This window comes from Mesocricetus auratus, unplaced genomic scaffold, assembly GCF_017639785.1.
Source record: "Mesocricetus auratus isolate SY011 unplaced genomic scaffold, BCM_Maur_2.0 Super-Scaffold_15014, whole genome shotgun sequence".
NCBI classification, from domain to species: Eukaryota; Metazoa; Chordata; class Mammalia; order Rodentia; family Cricetidae; genus Mesocricetus; species Mesocricetus auratus.
Genome location: NW_024429186.1, coordinates 24710112 through 24731662, shown reverse-complemented (window position 1 = coordinate 24731662; position 21551 = coordinate 24710112).

Genomic DNA, 21551 nt, shown 5'->3' with positions numbered 1-21551 from the left:
CATTATAACAATAAAAGGAAAATAATAGTAAGAGTATAAAAGGCAATTTTACCGGGAGTTGCTGTTCTGGGTCATACTTTAATTACGTGCATTCAGGTTCAAATATCCAGCAATAAAAAATATAAAAACAACAAAGTAGCAGAGATTATGTCTGCACCCCAGTCTATATAATTGGCTCTAGAATAGGCATGAGGTTTTGTTGTAACTTGTGAGAGGCTTTTGGGAGATCAGTATCTTTTCTTGTGGCTTTGATGATAAAATGTTATAATGGGACTGGAGAGATGTTCAGGGTTAAGAACACTAAGTTTCAGATCACTGCAACAACCATGCATGGTTGCTCAAAACCTCCACCTCCAAGAGATCTGATGTCCTCTTATTCCATTCAGTAATAACTGAATGCACTCACATACATTCATGAACACACACATACACATAAATAAAACAAAATGCGTCTTAAAAAGTAATAATAATGCTTTAGGCAGTGGTAGCACATGCTTTTAATCCCAGCATTTAGGAGGCAGAGGATTATGGAAGGCCAATGATATATAGACTCCCCCAGTGAGATGAAAGCATGACGTGATATTAAAAACTAGAACTGAAACATAAGAACTTAGTAGGAATCCCTAAACTAAACATAAAAAAGAATTGTATTATAAGATAGAATTTAGTTTGGGGCAAGCTAAATGCTTCAAAAAATTAGAGACCCTGATGACCAAACTGAACCAAATTGCTTATTATTCATGCACCTCGATCCGTGGTTGCCTCATCTTTTGAGTAGAAAACATTGGTTGAAAAAGATATTCATACTAATTTAGAGGAGAGGGTAGTATGAATGGTAAAGAGAGGTGGTGGAAAAATTTATTGTCAAACGAACCAGGAGAATCTCATCTGGTCGACAATATGGCATCATAGCAAGTACAGGAACCTTAAAACACTCCCAACATTAAGACACACTAGGCATAATGCCAAAGGAATTTATGTTCCTTTAACTTAAAGACTGAACAAAATCAGAAGTAGAATGGAAAGATAAATAAGACAAATGTGTTTTGTTACTCAAAACTAGGCATGTCAATCTGAAATAGTATCTAGACTCCATCACTACATATTTTTCACCCACCTTCTCTTATTTCTCAGTAGTATCCAGATACTATCATTACATATGTTCCTCCTCAACTGCTCTAGTAGAATTATAGAAATGGTGAAGGGCCATAAATTTAAAGAGCAAGCCTAATTAATTTAATCATGGTAATTTTAAAGAGAAGATAAAAATATTTCTTTTTCACAAGCACAAAATGATGAATTTCAAGAATTTGTTAGAAATCTTTGTATGGTGTTATACAGCCTTTAGTCTGTGGGTTACAGTGATGCCAAATGGGCAGGAACCACATGATATAACTCCCAACATTAAAGCCAAACAATCAGAAGAAATAGAGTATCAGTTTCAACTGGAAAAAAATGAAGACATACAGAAGATACATGCATACCCCTCCTATCAGTCACATTGAAACCATAGACCTTCTGCACACAGCCCTGAAACGTACCTAGTCCAAAGATCTCATGACGAGAAAAGCAATAAAGATGAAGTTCACCCAATATGGCAAATGGCAGACCACCTTTTAGGAGTCTGAAGCAGAGACAGTTGTAGCATGAATTCTAATAGGTCTAGTTAATATTAGTATTGTGGCGGAAGCTGATAGATCAAGAAGCAAAGCTGCCAGCCACTAGCTCTTACCTCTACCTCAGACCAAATAGCCAATCTTAATTCCATGAATCCTCAGATTGAATTGTAACACGGGGAAAAAAAGACCCAGAGACTTATATGGGGTTCAAGTTTCAAGCTGAAGATCAGAAAAAGTAAACCACTTGGTCAAATAGCTCTTACTGCTACCTTAGGTTAAAAGGGCTATACTGTCTCCTTGTATTCCTTTCTCTGCCCAGTCATATCTCCCTGCCTGCACCTTCCTAGTGCTAGAAAGAAAGAGTGTGGTCCCAAGTGCAGGGATCAAAGTTATGAGTTCTGTTACTCTTTACTCTGGGATAGACCAGGGTGACCTTGATCTCAGATAGATTCATTTGCCTGTTTCCTGAGTCCTGGGATTAAAGGTGTGTGCCATCCCTGCCTAGCTTCTCCAGTTAATTAATGTCGCCATCTTTGCTTTCTGATACTTTAGGCAATCTTTATTAAATAATAAATAATATATCACCACATGAGTACTCAGACTGACTGCTCAGACCGCACTACACCTCAGACAGTCTTCTGCCTAGACAATTCAGAGAATCCTGAGCTCCTGTCTCCTCCCAATTTATATTTTCTCCTCTTCAGCCAGCCATATGCCTTCCTGTCTCCATCTCCTTAGTGCTGGAATTAAAGGCATGTCACTCCAAGTCCTGGGATCACCTTTATGTGAACTTTGTTTCTCTTTCAGACTACATCAATTTCATGTAGGGTGGCCTTGAACTAATAGAGATCCATTTGTCTGTCTTGAATTATTTAGAAGTAAAAGAATTATGTTGTTGTATGTAAAATGATCTCTTGCACAGAGCCTGGCAAAAATGAAAATGTTATATTAAATGCAAAAGAAGAGAAAACAAACATATCACATTAATACCACACAGTAAAAACATAAAGAAATCAACCTTCCAGTGACTACACAGGTGACAGCTGTTACAGAAACAGTCAGGGGAATCAATGATGGCAACATATACTCAACCTATGTTTGATAACAAATATGATTTAAATATTATAAATAAATAATAACAATATATATTTTAAATAAGTCTATTTGAATAAAGAACATACAAGTAGATGCACATTATAGTTGGATATACACCAATAACACAGTGAAGGAATGAAAGGTAAATTCATCAAACATGCTCAATGTACTCCCTGTTCATGAACAACCAGGATGACAAATATATTTTAAATAATGACAAAATTGTAGTCCCATCAAAATTAGAAATAAGGTTACATGTAATATTTGAATATAAAAAAGCTGATTATATTAAACTTGAAGTATATTGAATATATGAGGAAATAAGTAAGATAAAGATGCTTCAGTCATAACCAAAGCTTCATGGGAAATTTCCATTGATAACAAGAAGCTATTAGTTATCTAAAACTACCAGAAAGAATGTAGGCATTATATAAAACAGAATTACATCAGGCTAGCCACTGGCTTCTTACCTGTCAAATGATAAAGAATAAATATCCGTCAAAAATAAAGAGAACATAATTCTAGTATTATATACCCTAAAACTGTTACTCAAGGCTGGGTTTAAGACATACAAAGATAAGGGAGCTTATTTTTCTCTGAACAACACTGAAAGAATTAGAAGAAGATAAGCTCCAGTGAGAAGAGTGAAAACACAGAGTGAACATGATCCAGGAATCATTGGGGAGCACAAACAGTCTGTCTGGGCACATTTACTAAGCTAACGGAAAACAGGCAATTCCCTCTTATTTAAAAATCACTCTACAAGAAGACCAGTAGCAGAAAACACAACAGAACATCAACATGAGAAATGATCAGAAATACCTTTTGTTATGTGAAGTAATATGTGGCACTATTTATGCATGGGAAATATATAATAGTCCCTAAATGACTGAAATGTATTTTGTACCTTTTGAACCATAAGGTGGAAAAGAAAGATATTGTGATATTTATCACTCTAATATTTAATGAGATATTTTGAAAATAAGCCAAATAGAATGAAAATCAGAGAATAATACAATGTACTATATGTATCTTAGTGTGGATATTGTGGCTTCTAGTCTTAGGTTTCCTGAATGTGTGAAGGAAAATGTATCCCTGCATTTGCAGGTTTCTTGTGCTCCCTGCTTATTTGATCTTTCTTGTCATAGTCTCATTTATTTTTTCTCATTTTACTTTATTATTATTCCTTAGATGCCTATTTGTTTTCTAAAACAGGAGAGGAAAGGTGTGTATTTGGATGGGACAAGATGTGTGGGGGAATTGGAGGCAAAGCTAGAGGTGAAACAGTAATTAGAGTACATTGTAGGAAAAAAAATTTAATAAAAATGAAAGAAAAACTCTTTTCTATGTCCTCTAGTTAGTAAGCTATTTTTAAAACAGTTATTTTCAAAAGAAACTTGAAATAGAATTACTTTATATACATTGGCAATGACATTCCTGAAAGGCAAGGGTTATTTAATGAAAATTATTTGGCACAATATTTATCCTAAATGTTATTAGTCAAAGAGACACCAAAGTTCTCTAAAACAACGTAGTTTATCATCTTTGCCTTTGGTTACCCACTATATCAGCATTATTAGACATACTTTGGGTACAGAACACAGACAAATCAACCCTGGATTAGTGAATATATGTTGAGTAGAGTTCTGGCATTGGTGAGATTTTTCAAAGGTCTACAAGAATGAAAATAACTGGCATCGAGGTTGCCTTTAACAGCTTCCCTTGATAATGAGATTGATAACTACCTTAAATGACATCCTGGAGCCTTCCTCCAGTGGCTAATGGAAACAGAGGCAGACACCCGCAGCTAAACACCGAAATGAACTCCTGTAACCCAGTTGCAAAGAGGAGTGATGAGCAAAGGAGTCAAGACCCGGCTGGTGAATCCCACAGAGGCAGCTGATCTAAGTATTAGGGAACTCACTGACCCCAGACTGGTGCCTCAGAGGCCAGCATGGGACTGATCCAGATACCCTGAACCTGGGTGTCAGAGAGGAGGCCTCTGCAATCTATTGGGACCTTGCATAGTAGATCAGTATTTATTCCTGGCATACAAATGGATTTTGGGAGCCCACTCCATACAGAGGGATGCTCTTTTAGCCTGGGCACATGGGGAAGGGCCTAGGCCCTGCCCAGCATGATATGACAGACTTTGAAAATCTCCCACAGAAGGCATTATGCTCCCTGGGGAGCTGAGGAAGGATAGAATAGTGGGTTGGGGAGGCTTGGGGGGTGAGGGATGAGGGTAGGGAGAGAGAGCTGGGAGTAACGTAAATTTGAAAAAATAAGGAAGTTCATGAGAATCTGAGAATTAAAAAACAAAACAACAAAAAAACCAAAATATGAATATCCTTGAAGGAGAAAAGGTAGGTGTTGGGAGATGTCATTCTGTAAATATGTGTCTGATTTTTTTTAATAAAGCACTGTTGGCCAATAGGGAAGCAAGATAGGTGGGACTAGGAGTTGAGGTGGATTCTGGGAAAGAGAGACAAAGGCAGACATGATGTAGGCTGCCAGAGTAAGAGGTCCGCATCCTTTTGTCCTGTAAGAGAAATACTTAAATTAACAATTATGGATTAAATACTTAAGTCAGAGCAAGCCAGTAAGAAACCAAGTAAATTACCAATAACTTCATAATTGCTATAGTGTCTTGTATGTTATTTTGGGACTGCAACTGTGGCAGGGCCCAGGCGGTTGGCAGGGATAAAACAAGTCACATAATTGTGTCAGCATGTGGAATGTGAATTTCCACATAGAATGACAAAAGTTCAAAATGGATTTTAGAAACAAAAGAACAGAGAGAAGCACGGCTTCTTGGTAGCAGCATTTTTCTCAGGTGGGCTCTGTTTTGCTAAAGACAAGCAGAGACTCACGTGGCTCACTTCAGGGAGTCTTCCTGACTCAGCATAAGCAAAAAACAACAACAACAAAAACAGCAAGGTTATTTTAAGAGGCTCTGCTAACAATTGAATGGTGTGCATGAGAATCTGGCAGTGGCAGTGACCACAACTCAATGTTGGCACCATGATGCTGGATGTCAGCATAGACTCAGGCAGTGAGCTGGAGTCAAACTTACTCCTGCCATTTTGGAAAGCCAGTGGCTGTTTCCACTTTAATTTTAGCAATGTTCTTCAGCCTATATAAGACATGTGGCCAGAAAAACATAAATTTGTACAGTAGAGTTAGATTCGAATGAAGAAAAATATAGGTAAACATGGGAGAGTAAAAGAAACAAGATACTGGAAAAATAAAAATAGAGAAAGTAGCTGGGTGTGGTGTCACATGCCTTTAATCCCAGAACTGGGGAGGAAAATATAAACAAAGATTGTAGCTGGGTGTATGTGGGGAGCCGCCCCCACATTCTCCGTTACAAGATGGTGCTGACACCCGTTGTCAGTTGGAGTAACAACCTTGGTGCGCACATGCCTGCTACTTTTCCATCCCTTACTCTCTGCCTCTCCCGTGGCGTCATATGGGCTGACGAGCAGGAGCCAGTCAGGAGATGACACGTCCGAGGCGGGGACTGCTGAGCTATATAAGGGTTGGGCTTTTCACTCCCCGGGTCTCCGCTCTGTAAGCTTACGCTCTCCCTCTCAAGATGCATTAAAGCTGTTCTGTAGAAGGATCCTAAGTGTGCCACGTCGTTCTTGCTGGTGAGACGGTAGCGCAGGACAGGTGTAGAGGCACATGCCTTTAATCCCATCACTCCAGAGGCAGAGACTGGCAGATTTCTACATGGGAACACTGTCTCAGACAAAATAAATAAGTAGAAGTAAAAGGAGTAGAATAATAAAACATCCATGTAAAGATGGAAAATACACAGAAATTCTGGGTACTGTATGCTATTGTGTTTTTCAGTAGTTCAGTCACTAAGGAAGGAACAACTGCTGAAATACACTTGATTATAAATGCTGCTGAATTAATCCAACTTATATATTTCAAAAATGCTATGACTTCTAACTTTAAATATAAGGACAGGTTACTTGGGAGAAGAGTTTTTGTTGATGTTTCCACAGAAAATGGAAAGCTGTGGATTCCTCCCAGGTTTCTGTGGTTTGATGAACCAAGACCCCGGAAGCAGTGGGTCATGTGTTCCAACGTCTGAGATGATGCATCCTTACAGAACACAAAAACAAAGACTTATGCAGGTTTCTGTGTTTTTTCATGATCTCCATGGTATGGGCAGTGCCCCCATCCATCAGGAAGCAGCTTGGAATGACCAACGCCCAAATGCCCAAGTATTGTTTAAATGCTTGTTTTCACATATACAAGGTTGCTTATAAATGTTAATGATCACTGTCAGTGTCTTTCTAAAATCAAAAAAGGGAATATGGTACAGAAATGAATACTTTTTCTTGGAAATGATTTTTATTTATTGATACAAATTCAAGGTCAATTTTGTGATATACCTATTTCTCCTCTTGTTTAAGTATTGTGTTTATACTGATCTTTTAAAACATAATGCATAATTAACTACAGATTATAGATAGTTACTTATAACAGTCAGAATTTACAGTTAGGTAAGTTAAGTTTTCTAGATATACAGAGATATATTTAAGGTAGATAGTCCTTAGATCTTTCAAAGACCTTGGGAAAATGACATTTAAAATGGTTTAGGGATTTCTTGACAATGACAAATATCTGCTCCTGGAAGCACCCATTATGTCTGAGAGGAAGATGGGCATCGAAAAAACTTGTTATGGAGTTTGCTTTTAATATGGCAAGATTAGCCATTTGGGCAAGAAACTGCTATTGCCTTGATTGTTTGACTGTTGCTGTATAAACTGGACATGCATGATCTACAGGAAACAGTCCTTTGGGATTCCTGCTTTATGGAAGAGTCTACCAGACTTTCTGCAGGATACAGAAAAATGAATGATAGACTGCCAATGCAGATGGACAGTTTGAAATTTCCTGCTTTGCTGAGAATTTTTCCAGACACATTGTGGCCTGTGGGCTTAAGATGGATGCAGTAACATTACAGGAGTAACTTCAGATGACTGTCCAGGCAGCCAGATGACTCTGTCAATTCTAGGGTTTATATATTATCCTCATGTGGTCTTTGATGGAGTTGAAGACAGACAGTTATAATGATAGTTTTCTTTAGTTATGATATAAGATAAGCTACATATAAGACTTTAGACTCACACAGATAAGATAGTTAATAAAATGCTTTCTTTCAATCTTACTAAATGTTAATGGGCTAAATATTGTAACTATAGTTCTTGCTTGATAACTGTTCTGTTATATATAATTTGACTATGTTGAAGTTAAAAATTTCTTTTATTTTAGACAGAAAAGAGGAGATGTTGGGACATGTCATTCTGTAAGTATGTGTCTGATTGGTTTGAATACAGCACTGTTGGCCAATAGGGAAGCAAGATAGGTGGGACGAGGAGTTGAGCAGGATTCTGGGAAAAAGAGACAAAGGCAGACACGATTTAGGCTGCCAGAGTAATAGATCTGGACCCTTTTCTCTTGTAAGAGAATTACTTAGATTAACAATTAACTTAAATAATTAAGTCAGAGCTAGCCAGTAAGAAACCAAGCAAATGGACAATAGCATCATAATTAATACAGTGTCTTGTTTATTATTTGGGAACTGCAACTGTGGCAGGTCCCAGGTGGCTGGTGGGGAAAACTACACATCACAGGTAAATTATTCAGGAGTGAATTAATTTGTACTTTTGTAGATAGTGTGATATTTTCTGAAAGGTATAGGAAAATATAGGAACATATTTGATTTGCTACACATTAACCATTAAAAGGTTAGTAATCATATTTTATAATTAATAATCAAAGTCTAGTAGAATTGAAAGTGCATCAAATATGTGATTTTTTAATAATTTATTTGTAAAAAACTTTAAAACAAATGAGTAGATGTTTCATTTAAATATTAGTTAAATTATGTTATAAATAATATTCCACAGCAATAGGAGGCCTACAGACCTTCAAATGTCATTGTAAAAGGAGAGAAAAGATAAATTTTCTACTCAATTAGACACCTGGATTACAATTGGTAAATATGCAATACATTTTAAAGTGTAAATGTACTTTTCAAAAGATTCTCCTATGAGAATCAGATTATTTTTACTAATAATAAGAATGTTGGTGTTTCCAAAATATAGATTCATGGGAGTATGAATGAAAGCATTTAATAAAAAAATTATATGATAATATATTCATTCAGAAAAGCACTGCAATGCAAACTGACACTTAGATTTAGAAGCAACGAACTATGTAACTGCTTCAACTCCAGTTGAACATAGTTTCATAAAAATTAAATTAAATCATTATTATTGCTATATAGTAAATGTATAGAGTTTTACACATTCACAACAAATATATATGTGAATACATATGTATATATACATGTATTTAATGGGAAATGCCCTTCTTTAGGTTGTGAATATAAGTTTCTCTTACTGGTTGATGAATAAAGCTGTTTCGACCCATGGACAGGCAAGATGTAGCCAAGCAGGAAGTATAGGTGAGCTACCATACTAGGGGCATTCTGGGAAGTGGAATGCAGAGAGTTAGCTGCCAGTGAGACACCACGTAGCCACCAGGAAGGTAGGATGCCTGGCTTTTCTTTGATAAGCCAAGATCACATGGATACGTATATATATATATATAGAGAGAGAGAGTAATAGAAACTGGTTAATATGTAAGAGAAAGGTGGCCAAAATGAAGCCTAAACCATTGGTCAAACAGTTTATAATTGACATAAGCCTCTGTGTGTTTATTTGGAACAAGACGGCTGTGGGACCAGGCATGACAGACATCTCTATCAATGTGTATAGTCTTTAAATATTCATTATTTTCCTCAATTAATTTTAATTTTCTCTGTTCCAACAAAAACAACATCATTTGCAAAAGCATGATGTTAGATTTAGAGTCTATATTTATTGGATTGTTATGTTTAACATTTATAGTTATAAAAAAGCTCATCTTATATAACTAGCAATTTCATTGTTGAGTCCATTTACAACTCTGCTTTACATTTTCTGACTTTTGATAAAGGACAAGGAGATCCCTTCTACATCTTCAATTGTGCATTTCATTGATTTTCTGTTTTGCTCAAACAGTTTTATTTCCTTGGAGTATTTAGACATATTTTAAAAATTGGTATTATGATAGACTATGCTTAATGTTGAAATAGAGTATAAGCTTGAAGCCTACCTAAACATTATGATAAGACCCTGTTTCAAGCCCAGTGAGATAGGACTGTATTGCATGTGCCAGCCTTTCCAACCATTTCCTCCACTTTACTTCCTCTGAGGGCTGCTCTAAGTATGAGGGCTCCTCATCTTCCCTGTGTTTTGTTCAAATAGCAATCTGCAGTAAATTCTGTCCATACTATGCCAGATGCTGGGAGAAATCAAATATTCATCTTAGTAAAGAGAACCATGTATTAAATTCTTAGACAATGTTATAAGTTCCAAGAAAATCGTACAAGCCACACAGTGGTTGACCGGTTTATTTTAGCTTTTGGGTGTAGGGGTAGCAGGGAAATTTGAAACATCATGAAAAAAAATGACATCTCTGTAAACCAAACCAACTTCTATTTTCAGACATTCAGATTTGGTATTTCATTTCATTTTAATTTGTAATTGGATAAGCTGTATGAAATGAGATTTGTTAGTAATGTAATTTAATAAGACATTTGTGTGAATATATCCTACTGTTTCAAAAAATAATATAAACAGAATGACAAATGATCTCATGCTTTCATGGTGTATAGTCTTTGGGAAGCTCTGATTCTAATTCATTAAATATGTTTTTCATAATTGCTCTTTAGTTAATGAGAGTTAAATAAGACACTATAATAAGATATGCTACTTTACATGCTCACTATTTAAAACATATGTCAATTATAAAATAAGCTATTTACCTTGTGAATTTAAATAAATAGATCCATATTAACTCACATGTTTATTCTTAGTACACATTACTAATTTCAGTAATCTTATATTCTAGAGTTAAGTGAAAAACAGCAAAAATATTGTGTTTACATTTCCAATATTGTATATTCTATTAAATCTATTTCATTAAATTTCCTTTTTTGGTCTACATAAGAAATCTCATTGCCCCATTTGAAAAGATGCAATATTTCATCAGAGTAACTAATGAAAAGGATGCCAAGTAGCATTCATGGCGATCCAGTGAGGAATTCTCTGGTTGATTATATAACCTGATCCATTTTAATTTACATTGAAATAAAACTGTTGATGTAATTAATCTTTAGCATAGTTCGTTAGGGAGGAATGTTTGATTTACATTCATTCTGTAACTGACAAGTAGATGTGTTACTATCTGTTTGTCTCCTTGTAGTCCTGGATTTTATTTCCAAATTAACTATAAAAGAACATTGCAAGCAACGTTAGTTACAGACCTTGAAACCTTTGGAAGCTTCCTTATAATATGCAGAGATTTCTTTATGATATAGTTTGTAATATAATTGAGTGAGATATACCCTTCCATGTTTTCTCCAGCTATTTTGAAGCCATATTTTCATTCTGGTAGAATTTTGGTTTAGCCCTATAATGAGAAGATGATTTAATAGAAAGCATCTATTATTTATATTACCTGCTAAGTCATGAGTAATTATGTGTTTATATAATTCAAATGCCTTGGAATACATTATATCAGCACACACTAAATAAGTTTTGAGTGACTAGATCAATAAATGAATGATTAAGTCTTCCTACACAGGTTTAAAGTCACACATCATGTAAACTAGTTTTCTCTAAATTTTCCCATGTATTAAATAGCATAGTTAAGTTTGTAAAATTCACTTAATATATTCAGAATAAGAATATATTTGCTTCATCAAATAATATACATGTATCAATTGTTTTCATTTTAAAACTGTATTTCTTCATTTTACATCTACATATTTCTGGTTACATATAGTCTGTGCTTTCTGATTTGATTCCCATGTGTTTTGGGGATGAGATGCATCTAGTTCACTTACAATAACTTGTGTTTTGCATCTTTGATTTAAATAATCTAAAATGATCCAGTGTCTTCATGAAAGTAAGGTGATAGTCTTATCAGAAACTTCCATTGCTTTAATGGAAAGCATAAAAAGAGGGATTCTGGGTCTTTTCTGTGTAGCTTAGATTTAAAAGTTTTTGTTTGTTTGTTTTTTAAAACTTAAAGTGTGATTCTGTTGCAAGATATTTGATTGTACTGTGTAAAGATATCTCACTTTGATTGGTTTAATAACAAGCTAAATGGTCAAGACCTACATAGGAGGTATGTGAGGAACTTTTCGACAGAGGGAGCTTTAGAAAGAGGAAAGGCAGAAATGCTAGTCAATTGCAGGGGGAACAAGACATGCAGGGGACAGGCACAAGTCACAAGTCAAGTGACAACACAGATGATTAGAAATGGGTTAATTTAAGATAAAGAGTGAGTGGGACAAGTCTAAGCTGTAGGATAAGGTTTTATAACTGATAATATGATTCTGTGTTGTTGTTTTTTGTGAGCTGACAGCCCAAAGAAAAATCCATCTACACGATTCTTAAACCTCTTTTCCCTTTTCATGGAAAATAGGCTCTTTTTTTCATACAATATATTCTGATCATAGATTCCCCTCTCTCCACTGCTCCCAGTTCCTATCCACTATACCTCTCTTATTCAATAAAGAACAGGTTTTAAAGAGACAATAACTGAACCTGAAAACAAGATAGTAAGATGAAACAAAAACCATCATTTGAAGAGCTGGTGAAGACCCATATAGGAACTGTGATTTCTGCTTCAGTCTCTATGAGATCATATTTGCCTTATTTAATTGATTCAGAAATCAGTGTTGTGGTGTTTTCCATCCTTTCTGTTTCTTACAATCTTTCCACCAACGCCAGAGTTAAAAGGGTTTTTAAAGGATTCATTAATTTTAAAATGGAATGTTTATGAAAGTAAACAAATGTTTAATTCAGAAAATTCCCTGCCATCATTGGAACTGTTGACATAGAATATTGATGAAGACATCAATCTCAGTATTAATCTACGAATTTTTAATTACTCATGATAATATAATAAATGATAACAAAAGTTTGTCTGGATCATTGCATTGTCTGTCTAAGGTAGTCACTTCATCAATTGATCTTTACTTTATCAAACTTTTGCTCAATGTTATTAAAACAAGTTTAGATATTAACTTCTTATGGAGTCACTATTTCTGTTAACTCATAGAAGATTAGTCAAAGTTAATCAAAGGAAGATAGTCACTTTTCATCTAAGCCCTTCCATTCAGCTCAGGTTTATTTTTTATAATATGCCAGTATATCAATTGTTTGTTTGTTTGCTTGTTTTGTTTGCATTTTTGATCTACAGTGATCCTAATTATAATCATCTTGATTGACTCTTGTCTCAAACCGGACTTATACCTATACCATTATACCAGATTTTGTTTGTTGGTTTGCCTTTTCTTTAATCCTGTGCTTGCTCTTTTCTCTTTCCTAAACCTGATCTTTCATCCAAGCAATGGTAGCCAAATCAATTAGAAATTTTCATTCAAATAATTTCTCTAACTGTGCCAATTAAATTGTTTCCGTATGCTGGAATAGTAAGAGTCAGATTGTTTGACAATAATTCTCAGGTTATGATGTTATAGAAGAAATTTTTCAAGAACATGAATTTTCACAGATTGTTTTGTTTCTATTTGTGCCTCAAACTCATTAATTCTACTCATTTGGAAGTGTCTGCTTTTATAGAAACCTTATTATAACATGGTTTTCTTATGGAGAATTAGTCTAAGAATTAGCATTGAGAGTGTGTGGAAAAATAAGTCTGTTGTGTAGGTTTGGTATTTATTACAGCTAAAATCTCTATAAGGTATGAAAGAGATGATAATTTGCTCATATAGTGCTTTAGTCAAAGGGAGATTTTATTCAAAATCAAATTTTATCACCCATTTTTTTCTTGCCTTGCAACTTTTCTCTAAGGATAGTTTTGCCTTATAACATTTGTAGCTAATTGTACTGTAGGACAGAAAAAAAATGTATTTCCCTTAGCCTTCACCTAATAATGACTGACACTCCTGTAACCAAAGTCAATTAACAAGAGGAAACGTTACTTTTACTGAAGTTTTACATAATATGTATAAGCTTACTATGAAAACCCAAAGAACCAGAGAACATGCTGTTTTTCATGCCCTGAAAGATAAAAGCAGGCGTTTTCAGACAGTCTTGAGTAAGCATTGTAGGACAAACAAGATATGGTCTAATGTTAGCAAACAGAGAGTTTTCAGGATATTTGCAATGCTTACATACATTTGATTTCCAAAATTAGAATAAAACAGTTACTGCATAAAGGAATGATGGAACATTTGGGTGATGTGTATGTATGTATGTTAAACAATTTCATTATTCTTCACTATCAAATTAAAATAGGAAGGATAGTAAGGTGTTTTCTGTGACATCAAGTTTGAGTCCCATAGCACTTTCATGAACATAGCTCTCGCCGTGATATATTTTCAGTATCAGTTATATGGAACAAAAACCCTAAAGGTGTTGCAATTACTTATGTTTTTAAATATGAATATCAAACTTATTTTCAATGATTTCATATGTATATACAATATTTTCTGACTAGTCTCACCTCCAACCCTATCCTAATTCCCTCTTACCTCAGTCAAACAACTCTTCTTTGAAAATTCTTACTTGTATTCACATACTGTGTTTTATTTTATAATCACAGAGTTTAGCTAGGGTCAAATACATGATGAGGAGCTTGGTCATGGCATTGGAGCCTGGTTGAGTCATCAATGATGGGTACCTCCATCATAGTCCAAGGGCATGCCATGGTTCAACAATGGGTACACTAATGATGGACACTTTCTTTATAATCCAAAGGTATACCATAGCTCAGTAGAACATGGTGGGGCTCACAGTAATGGTGGTGTTCCTTGAACCTCTTCCTGATCAAAGTGTGATAAATTCAGTGGAAGTTACCTTAGCTTCTAAAAGATAACGATGCAGTGTCTATGACATGTCTAAATGATGTTCCACAGTCCCTCTGCAGTCTTAGAGCTCTAACACTCTGCCCTTTTGATTATGTTTCCTGTGTCTTAGAAGTCAAAGTAAACTATAGCAAGTGTTTAAGGTTGCACAACCATTGGGTGGTATGTATACACTCCAACTCAAAACCGTGTATACTTTATTTCTTGAGATGATGAGACTGTCACAGCATGCTTTACATTACAATTGATGTAATTCAATGTCAAATACTTTAAGAGAAGCAGCATGTTATCTCATTATAGTATTTTCTCTTCCACCTTTGGGTGAAGATTCCACCATTTTTATGTTAATAAATAAAATGAAATATGAGAAGTCTTTTGACACAAGTTACCATTCTTCATATATCTTACAGATCTATATGAATAAACACAAAATTGGTACTTTTTACTTTGGATGGAACAAAATATGTAACGTATTTTATATTATTTAAGTGAATTCCCCCAGGCTATTCTTTCAGTATTTCAAAACATTTGTTTGTGCTGTTACAATTCAACTTTTATTTTTTCCTACCTTATATCAGTGAATGATCCAGCTGTTTTGTGTCAGTTTCATGTTAATTTGCAATCAGTTTTATCATTATAGCACAGAATATTTCTAAAATATGTTTGTTGGAAAAAATAATGTCATAGAAAATTTGGTTGTTATTTTTTTAAGTTTTATTTACAAATTGAAAGGAGAAAGTATGTGTTAGAAAAGCTTCTCTATCATTGAGAATTCTGAAGTCATTTTCTAGAGATTAGATGATGTGGGACTCACTGAAAATAATATGAGATTTACTAATATGTTTTTAAATTAGAACCCGCAGTGATTATTTCTTAAGATGTGTAACATGTCAGTGTTTGTTGTAGCTTAATTTCCCCAAATTCTTTGAGTAAACCTTTGAGGAAATATAATATTTAACTTGTGGTTGGAATAAATAGACTTCAAATGCATTTAAGAGGGAGACATGTGGGGGTGGGGAATGGAAAAAATAAGAAAAAAAGAGAAAAATTTCAAATTTTGAATATATTCATGTATGTTGAATTACACTTTTATTTTTCCTATCATTCTATTTAATTAATACATAATTCCATTATTTCCACCTTCTCTTTCTTACTTCTAGCCCTCTTATCCATCCCTTCTTGCTCCCTCTGAAATCAATGGCCTCCTCTTCTTTAACAATTGTTGTTACCTTCACATGTAAACAAATACATACATAAACACAGCATGGTTTGTTTATTCTGTGTTTCCTAGAGCTGGTCACATAATATTAGACAAAAATCTGGGGATAACTATTTGGATGGCTAATTTTCAGGTTGTAATGTAGATATGGGATCCCTGAGACTTTCTTCATGTATATAGAAATAACAACTTGTAACTGAATTCTTCAGGGGTTGCTTTGATAACCATGTTGTTGAGAGTTTATGGGTGTAGCTTCCATGTCACAGCTAGAAAAATCTCAATCTCAAAGCACATTTTCTGTTCCTCTGGCTCTTAGAATCTTTCCTTACCATTTGCTTGATTTTTTTACTTTAGATGTAGTTCCGTTTTACATAAATTAGTTAATATCCTATAATCAGATATTCCCTATATTTTGACAAGTCACAGTTTTCTATAATTGTCTATTGCTATTACAAGAAGGCACTATTTTGGTGTGTGGTGAACTCTGCAATTATCTGTAGTACAAAGATAAATAATTAGAATGAAATTAAGAATTATACTGGTTTAGGAAAGTGCCTGTAATGGGTACTCTTTTCATGTCTATGGCCTTTCCAATCATAGGTAGTTGACTATGTTTCTAGTACTAGGCAACATACTCTTGTGTTGAGTAGTCTTTAAATCCAATCAGACAACTCTTGGTAGCTACCTACTTTTATTTATTTTCTGGAATCTGTATTTTTTTTTATTTAGGTTAGAAACAATCTTATTTCACATGTAAATCCCAGCTCATTCTCTCTCCCCTCTTCCCCCTCCCTCCTCACCAGGTCCCCCAGTTCCCCACCCAATATCCAGTCTGTTCCCCAAGTAGAGTGAGGCACTCCATGGTGGATTTCCAAAAACTATCATTTATCTAGGGCAGGGCCTGGGCCCTGCACCAAGAGTCCCGGCTGAGAGAGCCTCCCATATTGTGGCATGGGCACTCAACGTCTATTTGTACACCAGGGATAAATACTACCCAAGGTCCCAAAGATTACCTAGGCCTCTTCACTGACACCCGCATTCAGGAAGTCTAGGTCAGTCCCATGCTTTCCACACAGCCGTCAATCTGGAGTCCAAGAGCTCCCTCTTGTTCAGGAAGAGTGGGCTGTTTTTTTTTAATTAATTTTTTATTTTAATTTTAAATAGCTTGTTTTACATGTCAATCCCAGTTCCCTCTCCCTCCCCGCCTCCCACAATCCCCCATCTTCCCCAGCCTCCCACCCTATTGCCAATTCCTTCCAAATAGGGGATATCTAGAGTCTGTCATTTCACTCATGGTAGGGTACAGGCACTCCCCCTAAGAGTCCAGGCTGAGAGAGCATCCCTCTTTGTGCTATGGGCACACGATGACTGTTTGTATTCCAGGGATAGATACTGATACACTGCTCAGGGCCCCATAGGTTGCCCAGGCCTTCTCACTGACACTCACATTTGGGGGGGGTCCAGATCAGTCCCATGCTGGCCTCCCCGCTGTCAATCTGGGGTCCAAGAGCTCTCCCCTGTTCAGATCAGCTGTCTCTGCTGGTTTTGCCAGCCCATTCTTTGCCAATTTGCTCATCACTCCTCTCTCTGTCACTGTGTTCCTTGGGTTCAGTTTAGTGCTTAATTGTGGGCATATGCCTCTGCTTCCATCAGTCACAGGATGAAGGCTCCCAGATGGTTATAGACATCAAGTTCATTATCAAGAATGGACATTCAAGGTGGTCTCTCCACTATTGCTTAGCTTGCCAATTGGTGTTATCCCTTTAGATCACTAGAGGTCACTCTGGTACCTGATCTGTCTTCTAACCTATTCTACCCCCCCTCAACCTTCCTGTTCCCCCATGACCTACTCTTTCTTCCTCTTCTCCCCCTCTCTTCTTCCCAGCTCCCACTCCCCCCACCCCTCGCCGTGTTCCCCATCCATTCATAGGATCTTGTCTCAATCCTCCTCTCTCAGTATGTTTGTAGAGAGGTGACTACCCTATTTAAGAGAGCCACAAAGAAGAATCCAAATACATGGCCATCAAACAAAAATGCATATAACATAGAATTTTTTTTGGTTTTTCGAAACAGGGTTTCTCTGTATTGTTTTGGAGGGTGTCCTGGAACTCACTCTGTAGAACAGGCTGGCCTCCAACTTCCAGAGTTCTGTCTACCTCTGCCTCCCGAATGCTGATATTAACCCACACACGTATGAGCACTTTGGTTTTTGACAAAGAAGCTAAAATTATACAATGGAAAAAAGAAGGCATCTTCAACAAATGGTGCTGGAATAAATGGATTCTGGCATGTAGAAGATTGCAGATAGAGCCATGTCTATCTCTAGGCACAAACCTTAAGTCCAAATGGATTAAAGACGTCAACATAAATCCAGTCACACTGAACCTCTCAGAAGAGAAAGTGTGTGTGGGGGTACCCTTGAACGAATCAGTACAGGAGACAGCTTACTGAACGTAACACTAGTAGCACAGACACTGAGATCAACAATCAATACATGGAACCTCCTGAAACTGAGAAGATTCTGTAAGGCAAAGGACACAGTCAACAAGACAAAAAGGCAGCCCACAGAATGGGAAAAGATATTCATTAACTCCACATCTGACAGAGGGCTGATCTCCAAAATCTACAAAGAACTCAAGAAGCAAGTCTCCAAAGCATCAAAGGATCCATTTAAATAGAGAATTCTCAAAAGAGGGGACTAAAATGGCTGAGAGGCACTTGAGAAAGTGCCCAACATCCCTAGCAATCAGGGAAATGCAAATCAAAACAAGTATAAGATACCATCTTACTCCTATCAGAATGGCTAAAATCAAAAACACCAATGACAGTTTATGCTGGAGAGGATGTGGAGAAAGGGGAACACTCCTTCACTGCTGGTGGGAGTGCCAACTCATACAGCCACTATGGAAATCAGTATGGAGTGTCCTCAGGAAAATGGGAATCAGTCTACCATAAGACCCAGCAATTCCACCCTTTGCCATATACTCCAAAGATGCACATTCATACAAGGACGTCTGCTCCACTATGTTTACAGTAGCACTATTTGTAATAGCCAAAACCTGGAAGCCACCTACCTAGATGCCCCTCAACTGAAGAGTGGATAGAGAAAATGTGGTACATTTACACAATGGAGTACTACTCAGCGGAAAAAAAAAAAACAATGGAATCTTAAAATTTTCAAGCAAATGGATGGCACTAGAAGAAACCATCCTGAGTGAGGTAACCCAGTCTCAAAAAGACAACCATGAAACTCCATCCAGTGACAGCTGGAAGCAGAGGCAGAAACCCAAAGCTAAATATTGTCATCCCTGGAACCCAGTGACAGAGAGGGAGGAGTGATGAGCTAAGGGGTCAAGACTGGGGTGGTGAAACCCAGAGAAACAGCTGACCTGAACAAGGGGGAGATCTTGGACCCTAGACTGATGGCTGTAAGGCCAGCATGGGACTGATTCAGAACCCCCTGAATGGGGGTGTCAGTGAGGAGACCTAGGCAATCTATGGGGCTATGGATATTAGATCTGTATTTATCCCTGGCACATAAATGGACTTTTGGTGCCCATCCCACAATGAGGGATGTGCATTCTCAATCTGGACACTTCGGGGAGGGCTTGAGCCTTCCCTGAAACAAAATGACAGACCCTTGAGATCCTCCATCGAGGGCTTACTCTCCCTGGGGAATGGAGTGGTGATTGGGTGGAGGACTGGGAAGGCTAGTGTGGAGGAGTGGGTGTGGAGGGGAGGAGATGGAGCTGGGAGTGACATGGGAATCAAGCTTGTTTCCAATTTAATAGAATAAAAATGTGTTTCAAAAAAAAAGAATGGCAAAGGAGAGCAAATAAGTGTTTTGGATACAGAATGTGTGCAATGTTGTAATAAATTCATTGTTTTTATACTGTATTTTAAATTACATGCAGATAAAATGCATTTCATGTTTTAAGGGAGGGGTTCTTCTAACTTAAAGTGAAATTTAGCTCTCCTGATAATCCCACATATTAAGAATATGACCATTACTACAGTTTAAAACCAAATTTGTAGCAAGCTTTAATTGAATACTACTCAGGTGGATGGGCTCTTCCCAGGTCCATCTCTTGTTTCTCAGGAAAAGTGACCCTAAATCAGGGTTTACAATGACTTAAGTGTTTCGCATCAGGTCCAATAAGGAGAAAGCATATATTCTGACATACATACAACCTACATCTGATCAGGAGCAAAGGTACAGCATGACATCTTTCCAACCTGTGAACCTCCCTCCCACATGTGATCAAGCACATCAGGTACAGCTAGATCAAACAAACATTCAAGAAGAGCGAAAAATATGTAGCCTATTATCTCCCATAAACAATAGCCTCCAGCATTTCAGGAGCTATCTATCTTTGGGCAAGGGGCTTGCAGATCAGAGGCATTTTTCATTTCATGCATCTCTATGGCATAGTAATTCCAACTTAAATGTAACTTTGGCTCTCAAGCTCCCTGCAGTTCAGTTGTCTTGAGTCTGTCTGTAATCTGATTTTATATGTCCTTTCTTTTTTTTTTTTTTTGGTTTTACGAGACAGGGTTTCTCTGTATTGTTTTGGAGGCTGTAGGTCCAGCCTGACCTCAAACTCACAGAGATCTGCCTGCCTCTGCCTCCCAAGTGCTGGGATTAAAGGCATGTGCCACCACCACCTGACTTTATATGTCCTATCTACATCTCTAATTTTAACTTTGTGATTTAATCTAGTTAAATTATGTGTTTGCATCTAACATTTACAAAACTGTGCTGAAGTATAAGAGTGCATGTTATGTTTAATTAAACCCCAGATAGTTTGAAAAAAGTTATCAGTTTCAATTATCAGTTTGGGTTAAGGAATTTGAGTCTGACTGAGGTTAAAGAACTAAGGAAAGCTAAAGCCTAATGGTTTTCTTTGATTTATAACTTTCCTTTATTTCCAAAATAACCTTCATAGAGAAGGAAATTACAAGCTTATACAGAAAGACACTTGACTATTTTCACTGGATTGCCTTGTTTCAGCCCCATAGTAAAAAAGGAGTCTTTCAATCTATTAGAAAAAAATAATAACAGTTAGAATCTGAGCACTTATACAAAAACAGAAATTGGCTTGGCCCAGTCACTCAAATCTTGTTGCTTTTATTGGATATGGTTTCTTTTTCAGTAAGTGCTTTTTGATTCACTGAGGCTGGAACTATAACTACAGCCCCTTGGTTTAGAAAACGTTCATACAGAGATACTGCCAGGGCTCTGTGCCTAAAAGGAAATTCTGGAGAGGAATGTCTGGGTATCTAACAGTGAGACTGTTTATATAAAACCTTGTGCTCATTGCTATATACTGTTAATGTTGAAAGCTTTTCTCTGCACGAAATTGCTTCTATTCTAAGTCCTCATAGAGTATGTTTTTTAAAAATTGTATTATCCTTAGATTTTGTTCTTGTTTTTGCTTTTATGCAACATTACTGATAGAAAAAAAACACAAAGCCAGAATCATAACCCCCTTTCCAGCATATTCTGCACACTGAGTCAGTGAGCTGGTTTCAGAGGTAACCCATCCCAGAAGCAGCAATGACAATTCAGAAAATGATCATTTTGAATTATTCATGACACGGTCACCCTTGCCATTCTGAGCATTTTGTTTGAGAATAGAAGAAGTGAACA